Source organism: Staurois parvus, unplaced genomic scaffold (genome assembly GCF_062004578.1).
Source record: "Staurois parvus isolate SC_StPar_1 unplaced genomic scaffold, SC_StPar_1.0 ptg000264l, whole genome shotgun sequence".
Lineage (NCBI taxonomy): Eukaryota > Metazoa > Chordata > Amphibia > Anura > Ranidae > Staurois > Staurois parvus.
In genome coordinates, this window is record NW_028318060.1 from 7,171,747 (window position 1) to 7,184,445 (window position 12,699).

General features: G+C 42.2%; 1 pseudogene; it reads left to right on the plus strand.

Moving 5' to 3' along the window:
• Positions 1 to 2,300: 2,300 nt before the first annotated feature.
• LOC149459288 (isoaspartyl peptidase/L-asparaginase-like) overlaps positions 2,301 to 12,699 on the plus strand; it is a 91,017-nt pseudogene continuing 80,618 nt past the window's right edge.

Sequence of the window (12,699 nt, forward strand, 5' to 3'; positions counted from 1 at the left end):
ACGAGGAGTGCCCTATCATTGGAATTAGTAGGAGGAATAGAACCCCTTCACTGATGGAATAAATATTGCCCCATTGTTGATGCCAGAGGGAGGAATAGTGCCTCATATCATTGGGAGGAAAAGTGTCCCAAGGGTCAGATAAAGGCTAGCAAAGAGCCCTTGGGCTGCAGATTTGGAGACCCCTCATTTTGACAATCCTGGTATTCAATGTTCTTACCAAACCATGGTTTATATGATTCTACCAATATTCTACCAATATTCTACTTCTTTTAGATTCTGCTCTACTTTGTGAGTCCTTTCAGTGTGTTTACATAATACAGCCAAGTCTCCTCAGTGTGTGTGTACATAATGCTGCTCAGTCCTGTCAGTGTGTGTATACCCAGGCCCCATTCACAGTATGTACAATTTCTCCAGCATCTGCCATGAAAGATATTGGTAATCACAATATTCTCTATGGTGCCCTTTCACAGCAATGCAACATGTTGCAGCATGATTTTTGAAAAGGTGTAAATGGTTCCAGAGGACTTTGCACAAAAACAGGGATTTTTTTGTTTACATACATAGCAATATACTGTATGTTAAAGCTGGCCAACTGCGTCAAAGTAATCCCTGTCTGGCCAGTCCCTACTCTGCTCTGCAAAATGCCAATGCTCTAATGAAGGCTACAAAGCGCGCTAAAAGGATACACTTAAAAAAGCATGATTATGCAGCAGCACAAGTGTGAACCTAGGCTTAGCGCAGACCAGTCCTGTGGTGATTATGGGCACAAGAATTTTGTGCCAAGTTGTTCTGTTTGTTCTTTGCTGTACACTGTATGTAAACCCAATGTTAAAGTGATACTAAACACGCATTAATTTACATTATCCCTTCTATTTCTGTATGTGGATGATGGCACTGTAATTATTTTAAAACATCTAAGCACCTTTTTCTGAATCAATATACAGCTATCACATGACCCAGATCTATCCCAGCCTGTCTGCAGGGAAACATAAGCAGAAGTAGCCTCTAATCCACCACTGCTGATCACACATTCAAAAAAGAAAACAGTGTTCTGCTTCGCGTTATTGAACTGTTGTATAACACTAGTCAGACAGTCTAACAATAATTCAGAAGTCAAGAAACGTGAGACATCAGATCTGTATGTATTCTTTGTTCTGAATAACTTTGTAAAACTACAACATAAGCACAAACAAAACATATGTGTCAGTACATTAAACATTGTACAACAGCTTCATCCCATCAGTGAGTGTACTCATGGAAAATTCCATCATAAGTCCAGGCATAGCTCAGAGCTCCACTGTATGCTGCTTGCTAGATCCAGAAGCAGTAACGAAATGGAGGATAGGAAGTTCCAGGTTAAAGGTTACTGTCTCTATGTGAAAATTACCACTTCCTGTCAAGTCCTGATATAACTAGGCATAATAACTAATTCTGACCACTAGATGGCAGCAACATCACATAACATTGCAGTATAATCCATTACAGCACATTACATATATTTATTTTCAACAATATGGGCAGAACAAACAGCCTTTGGAATACAGTGTAAATATTTACAATAAATATCAATAAACTGTTTTAAATCGTCATACAATTATTTATATGAAAAATCAAAATCTTTATTATTTTGTGGAAATAACATGGTATAGATGGATTTCTGCCAGTTACAGGCTGTGTCATGCCCCTCCAGGCTGTGTCTTAGAACAGGGAGGTTAAGCATCCATCCATTGACATATTTTTCCCCCATCATTTTAGCTGGTTAATGGGCATGGACCTGGAGGACGAGGGAGACAGTGAGCTGTCATGTAACACTGTGTATGCGCCCACATGTGTGATCCTATAATCCAATGGGCTTCTTAGATGTGATAGGAAGAAAATGCTCAGCATAGAAACTCACTGAACACTGAGCATGTGTGGAGTTGCCTCTACAGTTGCAAAATCCCTAGATGAATTGGGGACATAGAGAGTAGCAGGATCAACCAGGTTTTTTGCAGAATACAGAAAACAAATCTCATAGTGACTGAGTGCGTATAAACAGCATGTAATACAGCATTTATTTTATAGTTTTTTATGATGTGGGTTCAGTGACACTTTAACAAGCAGCTTTTCATAAGTGTGCAATCTCTATTCACACTGGCTGCAAAATGTTATTGTGGACAGCATTCTTAGTGAAAAACTTTTTTGGGATTTTTGTTTCCTTTTCTTCCCAATACCGCCTGGAAAGTGAATGGCTAGTGCTTAATGCTTACCCATCTCTTACTAGCTGGATTACAGGACCCAGACCCTCCTCCCTAGAAGTCATGGCATTTTCAGACTGCCCAGCCTACCTTCTTGTAGGTGAGCTTGACCCCCTGGCTGATTCAGCAGCTGAGAATGGAACAGGACGGGGAGAAGTGATGGCACTCTGGGGAGACTTCCACCTCCAGCCATGTGGTAAGTGGTTAATAAGGTAAGGTTTTCCCCTGTAGGAATTCCCTCCATATGTGCTGCTTCAGGCCCCATCCCTGATTGCTACACTGCACACAAATGGCTGGGGAGCTGTTCCCTGCCCTGCCATTACGTACTGCTCAATGACTGTCCTTCCCCTACATACTGCTCACTGACTGCCCTGCCAGTACATACTGCTCACTGACTGCCCTGACACTACATACTGCTCACTGACTGCCCTGCCAGTACATACTGCCCACTGACTGCCCTGCCAGTACATACTGCTCACTGACTGTCCTGCCTATCACTACATACTGCTCAATGTCTGACCTATCACTACATACTGTGCTGCTCATTGTCTACTCTATCACTAGAGCAGGGCAGACAGTGAGCAGTACAGTATGTAGTGCCCACTGACTGCCCTGCCATTACATACTGCTCACTGACTGTCCTGCCACTACATACTACTCATTGACTTCCCTGCCAGTACATACTGCTCACTGACTGCCCTGCCAGAACATACTGCCCACTGGCTGCCCTGCCACTACATACTGCTCATTGTCTGACCTATCACTACATACTGTACTGCTCACTGTCTGCCCTATCACTACATACTGCTCGATGTCTGACCTATCACTACATACTGTGCTGCTCATTGTCTACTCTATCACTAGAGCAGGGCAGACAGTGAGCAGTACAGTATGTAGTGATAGGGCAGACAGTGAGCAGTACAGTATGTAGTGATAGGTCAGACAGTGAGCAGTACAGTATGTAGTGATAGGTCAGACAGTGAGCAGTACAGTATGTAGTGATAGGCCAGACAGTGAGCAGTATGTAGTGATAGGGCAGACATTGACCAGTACAGTACATAGTGATAGGTCAGTGAGCAGTATGTAGTGATAGGTCAGACAGTGAGCAGTACAGTATGTAGTGATAGGTCATACAGTGAGCAGTGTGTAGTGTTAGGGCAGACAGTGAGCAGTACAGTATGTAGTGATAGGTCAGACAGTGAGCAGTATGTAGTGATAGGGCAGACAGTGAGCAGTACAGTATTTAGTGATAGGTCAGACAGTGAGCAGTATGTAGTGATAGGGCAGACAGTGAGCAGTACAGTATGTAGTGATAGGCCAGACAGTGAGCAGTATGTAGTGATAGGGCAGACATTGACCAGTACAGTACATAGTGATAGGTCAGTGAGCAGTATGTAGTGATAGGTCAGACAGTGAGCAGTACAGTATGTAGTGATAGGTCATACAGTGAGCAGTGTGTAGTGTTAGGGCAGACAGTGAGCAGTACAGTATGTAGTGATAGGTCAGACAGTGAGCAGTATGTAGTGATAGGGCAGACAGTGAGCAGTACAGTATTTAGTGATAGGTCAGACAGTGAGCAGTATGTAGTGATAGGGCAGACAGTGAGCAGTACAGTATGTAGTGATAGGCCAGACAGTGAGCAGTATGTAGTGATAGGGCAGACATTGACCAGTACAGTACATAGTGATAGGTCAGTGAGCAGTATGTAGTGATAGGTCAGACAGTGAGCAGTACAGTATGTAGTGATAGGTCATACAGTGAGCAGTGTGTAGTGTTAGGGCAGACAGTGAGCAGTACAGTATGTAATGATAGGTCAGACAGTGAGCAGTATGTAGTGATAGGGCAGACAGTGAGCAGTACAGTATGTAGTGATAGGTCAGACAGTGAGCAGTATGTAGTGATAGGGCAGACATTGACTAGTACAGTACATAGTGATAGGTCAGTGAGCAGTATGTAGTGATAGGGCAGACAGTGAGCAGAGCAGCACAGTATGTAGTGATAGGGCAGACAGTGAGCAGAACAGTACGTAGTGATAAGGCAGTCAGTGAGTCAGTTCTCCCTTGATCTGTCCTGTGCCTCTATTCCCCTTCTACCCTCCCTGTTCCCCTTCTTCCTCCTCCTCCTCTCTTTTTCTCCTTCCCTCTTTCCCTATGTCTCCATCCCCCCTTTCCCTTCCATTCCCCTTCTTCCCTTTATACCCTCCTCCCAGAGTGAAATAGAAAAAGGTTGGGAGGGAGTAAAGGGAAAAGGGTAGGGGAGGGGGAAATTGTTCCAACATGTCCCTTTGACAAAATTCAATCAATCAACTTCTGTTGAGTGGGAATGTATTTCAGAACCGACTGAATTTTGATCGGTGTATGGCCAGCTATATAAGTTTACACTACTGGCAGCCTTTTCCTCACCCCTCTGTGGATTGGTTTTCAAAGGCGTTTAACAGGTAGTGAGGAGGCAATATATTGTCTCCTCAGTGTGTGGTTTAACCCTGTAGGTACCGCACCACCATAATTTGATTGGGTTGCGTTCAGCAGTGGTGCTGCTTGAGGGGAGTCATTTTTGCATTGAAGTCCTGCTTATTTTTTCATTTTAACTTTTGAAATGTCACACGGTAACACTTCATTCATATGTCTGCACAACAGTGAAGTGCATTGCACAGGTATCCCCCTGATGAAGTCACGTGACCCTGTGACGTAACGTGTAGGGGAGGGGCTCTGATGTCACAACGTTAAAGGAGAAATACTAGGAGAAAATTGGCAGAGAGGAAAAACACACAGAGGAGTATAAATTTTATCAAAAAGCATATATTATTGTTTTAACATGTGAGTGCAATATAACCTGGATCAAAAATAAATGTTTTAAAAAGAATAAAGCACTATGTGATTTTTCTGGTTAAATGTCATCTACACATGGAGTAACAAGGAGAGAAGAAGCAGGAAGTGGAGAGACACCTGCAGGACAGAGGAAAACATCCATCTATCCATCCTGATTCAGCCTTACAGTGGAGTGGAGGACGGCGAGACCCCCAGTGGAAATAGCACACCACTACACTCATCTAACCATATACTCACCTGATGTACAGATCAAGTCTGGAAAATACCCACAAGTCCATTTACAAAACACAAGCTATTTTGACCTGACTTAACGGTTTGGTCAAAACATTAAGGTGAGTGCATAAAAGAGAAGGAATATTGGATTAATATCAACAAATATCACAAAGAGGAGTCATGTGCACTTAATTATTTATTTATTTATATTAAAAAATCCTCTTCACAATTGTTTGCTATTTTATAAAGTTTGTTTTATAATCACATTTGAGTAATAATTTTATTGTGAATATTGGTATTTTAAGCACTGGTTGGATACATTATAATGAGTATGTGTAGAATGTAAGTGAACCACAAGCATATTCTTTTCATCAGAATATTAATTTATTTAAACACACCATAGTAGCTCACAAGCACTTTTAATTAGTGAAGTGCATTGCACTGCAGTGCGGTGACATGCAGTAGTATTCACTGCGCTCTGTAAAAAGGCAGACATGCTGCATTTTTTCAGCACTGCACTGCACATCATACTAGCATTGTGATGTTGAATGAGACACATGGAAAACAATTGTTTATCATGCGACCTAGCATTTACCTACATTTATCCAGTGTGGAAAATGCAGGTTACCGTATATAGTGTGAACAAGCCCTTAGAGCCAGTTCACACTGCCCACACTCTAGTTAGTGTGCAAGCAGCTGTCCATTTCGGCTGCAGTGAGCCAGCAGTAGGGGGCGAAATGATGCATGTTTTACAGCTCCCTTTTTTTTCCTTTTTTTGTGTGAACTTTATTGGAAGTGCACAGAGTGACACTTCATTAGTGTCACTATACAGGAGCATGGTATGTTTCGCTGCTGTACAGCGATATGCAGTGTCTTCCTGTGTGCTGCAATAAAATGCAGCATGTCAGTATTACATTGCAGCATACTGCACTGCAGCTGTGATTGTTTTCTGTGTGCCCTAGAAGTGAGTGGAGTTCTTCACCCCTTTTCTTCTTCCTTTTCCTTTTCTGCTTCTTCATTTTTGTTTAGTCTTACTTTTCATTTTTCCTCTTTTATTCCCCACCTGCTTTTCCCAAGGTGGTCGGGAGAAATAAATGGGTACTTGTGCCTCTCCATTTGGCAAAGAGAGGGTAAATTATGTATTTTGTGCAAAAAAATCAGCAGGGCTGCAGATGATCAATGTTCCATTCCAATGTTTCTCATGATGTGGTTTGGAAATGCCCAGAGAATGATTTATGTTCCTCTGCTGGTTACTCACTTGGGTGGAGTGGTGGTCAATGCAGTATTGGTGGCTGCTGATCATTCTAGAATCCTATATAGGGATTGCACCATGCATAGACACATACTCATCTCTAAGCTTTGGCCTCTCTGGTAAGCCTTCTATCCATATGCAGTGGCAGTGATTGATTTGGCATCCACAGGAGTCTCACTTATGTCGCTGCAATTCACAAAAAGTTGGATGGACAAATGTAGTTATGCACCACATGGGACATTTTTTCTGATTTATGACACTGTGGATATATTGATTAATGTTATCATACTGCCGTGCCTGAGCCTAACTGTAGGCACGGAAGTTTATACATGCAGTGCGTTGTGTAAAAAGGCTGTTTTATCCTGTCTTCTCTAATCCCCCCTTCTTCTTCTACTGTCCTTAATCCATCTGCTGATAGGAGGCACTCTGCACATGCTCAAGTTGGTGTGTATTGCTAGAGAGTGTTGTTTTGGAGGGTGCATGTGGTCAGCACAGGGCCAATCAGCACTGTCCAGACAGAGAGTCAGGGGTTATGCAGCCTCATAGGATAGTCAGAGGAGAATGGAAACTCCTCCTACAAGCTTTAAAAAGTGCTTGGCCAGATAGTGATAGAAGTCACAAGACTGCTCTAACTACTAATGAAAAAAGGCATTGTTCTGTCTCTCCAATCTAAGCATTGATAGTGTGATCTCTGTAACTTACAGTTGTGATGAGATAGCGATAACTTCAACCTCAGTTGGATACCACAGTCAGTGACTCAATCGATAATACATCTTGTAGATCTTGTGAATTTTATTCCATAAACTGAGAGAATCTTACAACAATGAACATTCGATAGGTCAAAAGATCATAATGTTTCCTGCTCCATGACATGAGGCTAGAGCTGCAATGCATTTCTGGGAAAGGGGGAGGGCTATCTATACAGCATTAACTAAACCAAAAGAAACAAAATATAGAAACTCTTAAAGGCATATGACAGTCAATATGACAGACATGTGAAACATGACACTCCCCATCGAAATCTATGATTTCTATTATAATAAACTTTAGTTCAAGTCCAATATAAATAATGAAGATTCTTTCCAGAAACATCTGCAAAACAAAAGGGAAGGGAAGAAAAAAGGAAAACAATGCAAACATTTAGCATAATACTTGCAGATGTTGGTCTCAAAAGTCCAGGCTGAGACATGGAAATCCATATTCAGAGGGGAAGGCAGCAACATGCACATTCCTTCTTACCTCCCTTTAATTCAGGTTGATAACTTGTCTTCCTCTTTGGGCAAAAGAAGTACTAGTTCCTTTATAGGCCTGAAGTAAAGGTGTGCAGAACCTTCTTTTATGGTGGATATAGCCAAGATGTGTCCCAAAATGCTGTAGTAGGTACTGCACGACTGCCACGGTCAGCAGGGTTGAGGCTTGTGGGAACATAGTGCCATTGTTCAGGCGTAGAGAAGACATGAATCTCTCTTCTGGTGGCATTCTTTAAGGATGCTTGGGTGTAAGAGCGTAGTATCTGGAGTTGCTCTAATGCTTTTTGAGACTGTTTCCAGGATTCCCACCTTTGTTGTTTCTCCTTGGGTAAGGGGGTATCCCAGTCTGAGCTTTCAGAAGTAAGTTGTCTCAGCAGTATCTTACCCTGAATGGTGAGAGGTATAATGAAACCTAAGGGATCATAAATGCTGTTCACTGTAGACAATACTCCTCGCTTTGTGAAGGGCTTATCACAGTCTGATGCTTGAAATGTGAATGTGTCTTGTTTAACATTCCAAAGCAATCCAAGACTGCGTTGTGTAACAGAAAGGTCAGATCCTAGTTGGAATTTCTTCACACTGACAGCATGGTCATCAGAAGGAAAGGCTATCATGAACTTGTCGCTGTTAGAGATGATTTTGTGAAGTCTGAGGTTTGCAGTGGCAAGCATGTTCTGGGTTCTATTAAGAAGGTCAGTAGCTTCTTCTTCATTGGGCAGAGATTTTAGTCCGTCATCTACATAGAAATTCCTTTCAACGAACTGTCTTGCATCAGATCCAAATTCTTTCTCAACCTCTTGAGCTGTTTTCCTCGGTCCATAAATTGCTACTGCAGGAGAAGGACTGTTACCGAAAACATGTACCTTCATTCGATAGTCTATGACTTCATCGTTGACGTCATTAACCTGAGGAAGTTTCTGTAACCTTCACGGATGATGAAACAGTGGGACATCTGCTGAATGTCAGCCATAACAGCAATTGGCTCTTGTCTGAAGCAAAGTAAAACTCCTATGAGATTGTTGTTCAGATTAGGCCCAGTGAGAAGATTGTCATTGAGGGAGATGCCTTCATGACAAGCACTTGAGTCAAAGACCATCCTAATTTGATCAGGCTTGCGAGGATGGTAGACACCGAAGCATGGTAAGTACCAACATTCTTCTCCTTCCATAAGAGGAGGTGCAGGCTCAGCATGATCTCTCTCAAACACCTTCTGCATAAAGTCCACAAAGTGCCTTTTCATCTCAGGTTTCTGGTTCAAACTGCGATTTAAAGAAACAAACCGTGATTCTGCATGTACCCTGTTGTTTGGTAGTCTCTTTCTTGGGGTACAAAATGGTAGAGGTGCTACCCAACTGTTGGAATCATCTTGGTAGAACTCTTTACTCATGGTTTTCAAGAATTCTTTGTCTTCTATGGTAGCTGCCAACTCATTGTCTTTAGTGGTTACCTCGAACACTGTGTTGCCATTGTTGTCATCCCAGAGATTAAGAGCTTTCTTATTTTCTTGTATGATGTGCTGTTGTGCACCTTTTTCAAACAGTCTTTCTTTCACAATATATTTATGTGGTCGTTGTGCAGAACAAGTTGTTCGTCCATTTGACAGGAAGTGTGTTTTAAAGGAAGAGACTGAGTAGGACCTCCTGTCCTTGTCTAGGCAGACATTGCCTATGATGACCCATCCTAGATCCAGACGCTGAGCATATGGTGCATTGTGTGGACCGTTGATTTGATGATGAACTTTGTGCACCCTTAGGATGTCTCGACCAAGTAACAGCAGGATATCAGCACTTTCATCGAGGGCTGGTATTTGGTTGGCTATGTGCTTTAAGTGAGAATGGTGAAAGGTAGCTTCAGGAGTAGGGATCTCCTCTTTGATGCTTGGAATCTGGTTGCACTCAGAGATAGTGGGAAAAGATATTTCCACATTGTCATTCAGAGGAGCAACTACAAGACCACTGGCTCACCTACCTTCTGTAGTGCCGGAACAAGTGCTTAGAGTATAAGGCAGAGCACCTCCAGTTATGTTCAACAGTTCAAAAAACTGTGTTCTTGCAAGAGATCTGTTACTCTGATCATCCAGAATAGTATACAGTCTTATGGCCTTTTCAGGTTCACCTTTATGGTATACACGGACCAAGCATATCTTTGCACAAGATTTGTCGCAGAATCCTTCTCCACAGACCTCTGTACATGTAGAGAACACTGGGGTGGTAGGTGCTGCTTGATCTGGGCGCTCCCCGCCTTGCTTTGCCTCAGGAAGATTGTTTGTGAGCGTAGTAGAGTTGTGCAAATATTGATGAAGAGCTTGCCATGGTCATCACTGTCACACTCTATACATTTGATGATCGCTTTGCAGTCCTTTGCAAAGTGTTCTGTGGAGGCACAGCATTTGTAGCAAACCCCAAATTTCCTAAAAAGTTCCTTACGTTCTTGGAGGGTTTTCTTTCTGAAGCCGATACATTTCTTAGGTGGATGTGATTTGTTATGTATTGGACACTGGCGATTTGGGTCCTCAATTCTCTTGTTTTGATCAGTCTTTTCAAGAACTGTAGCAGGTGCAGGTAGAACATTAGTCCTTTTCACTAACGCTGGACCTCTACGGTCTCTGTGCGACATATGTGTGTTCGTAGGTCTTGGAGAGAGTGTACTAAGAGAGTTACAGTCCCCATATGAGAAACTTGGGTCATTCTTAGTGTCTGCAATTCTTTTGATGAACTCGCAGAAGTAGGAAAAAGGAGGAAAGGCAACTCTATGTTCTTCCTTATACTTTGATCCAAGTGCTGCCCATCTTTCTTGAATTCCATATGGTAGCTTGAGAACAATAGATTTGATGCCGTGAGAGGTGTCAAGGTAACTGAGACCAGGTAAGTTGATGTCAGCCTTAGCAAGTTGAAGCTCTAATAGAACATCACTGAGTTCTTGAAACTTTAGATTGTCGCTAGCAGAAATCCTTAGGAAGCTTTGCAACCTTTTGAATAAAGCATCTTCAATGGCCTCTGGGCTGCAAAAGGTATGTTCAAGTCTGCCCCAAGCAGCATTGAGGCCTGCAGCAGGGTTGTCAATACGAACTGCTTTGAGCCTCTTGATGTGTTCAGTAGACTGGGGACCTAGCCATCTGATGAGTAGATTTAATTCCTCTGTGGCACTGATGTCTAGGTCACTCATTGTGGCCTTAAAAGTGGATTTCCAGCCTCTGTAATTTTCAGGCTTGTCATCAAACTTAGTGAGGCCTGTATTAACAAGCTCTCTGCGGAGCATGTATTTAGCAAACTGTGACATGTCCATGTTTTCATATCTTGGGTGCATGACTGCAGGTGGAACAGAGTTGGTTGTGTCGGTTGGTGGACTTACATGAGTGACTGGGAACATATGTTGCTGCTAAAGCATTCAATGCTGGAGCTGGCTTAAAGTCCTTTGGCTTGTTGGTTTGTAGAGTAGTGCGTTTGCTAGGAGGTATTCTGTTGTTGCCAACGTATGATGGACGGTCTATTAAATACACACCAGTGTCTACAACTAGCTGAGATGCTGCAGTCTGATGTATTGGAGGATATAAGGGCAAATGGTCTTGAGGTACAGTATGTGCAGAGAAGAGACTTTGATTGAGTACTTGGGCTGCTGTGACAGGGAGTTGACGTTCTGGAGAGGTGTGTGAAGAATCTGAGATATAAGATACAACTGTGTGTCTGGAACTTATGTCTCTTTCATTTTCACTAGTGGCTTGTTCTAAGACCCTTAACCTTGCTATGGCTGTGGCATGCTCACATTCCTTTTCCAAAACTTCAATTTGTGCCTTTTGACGTGTGACTTCGCTTCTTTTTCTGCTTTATTATGTGCGTCCTGAGCCTCCATTTCTGCTTTCTTATATGCGGCCTGAGCCTCCATTTCTGCAGCCTGAGCCTTCATTTCTGCTGCCTGAGCCTCCACTTCTGCTTTCTTTTGGGCGAAAGCTGCCTCAATTTTAGAAGCATCAGCACAGGCTTTTATTAGTTGTTGACTGAGTGTAGAAGACCTTGATTGTAGGGATTTGGAAGATCTTCAGGAGTGTCTAGTAGACACAGAGCGATAAAATCTGGATTCATGGAGCCGTGTTATTCTCACTTCTGCCTTTGTCTTTGTTCGCACCACTAAATTGTCTCTTTCAAGATTGAGCTTCTCAAAATTAATTAATTCTTCCAATGAGTGTTTTGAGTCCTTGTACCACTTTAATAGAGCAATATATTTAACACACAGTCTTGAATAATTCTCATAAGCAACATTCAATTGCTGGATAGCCCCCTCTAGTTGTATTGGCTCATGAGATTGTTGAAAGAGAGAAGACATGCATTTAACAGTATTAGACCATAAGTCATTAATATTAGACAGCAATTCTAACTTTTCAGCATTACGATTTTCTTGCACTTTCCAAGTTGGATTTCTTAAGCGTTTTTCTCTTTTATCTAAGTCCTGCTCTGGATGAAGCTCTGATTGTGGCTGTGTATTGGTTTCCCCAGACTGTATATTACTTTCCTGAAACATCATGTTAGCAAGGAGAGGGGTTGATAGAAAGTTTACAGAGAAATGTATCACTTTTTCTGTGGCTGAGTTCAGGTGTCCTAGGCAATGATTGCAGGAAGGTTTTCTTTTTCTTTCTTATAAGTTCACAGGCAAGCCATGTGGTAATGTATACAGATGCAGTGAATAAACTTGCATTTGTAAAACATTCACATCAATAATTTGTCCTGACACTGATGAGTGTTATGCTGGGATATACTTGGTCACTGGAATTGAAACAGGATAGCCATATATCCCAAATTTTGTCAGATTTAAGAGAACACCCCTAATCTCCTAAATTGCTCTGTCACAAGGTAGTAAGTGGCATACAAATCGCTTCCAAGCATGGACAGTTACGACCTCAGTAGATATCAAGTTTAAATCAATGG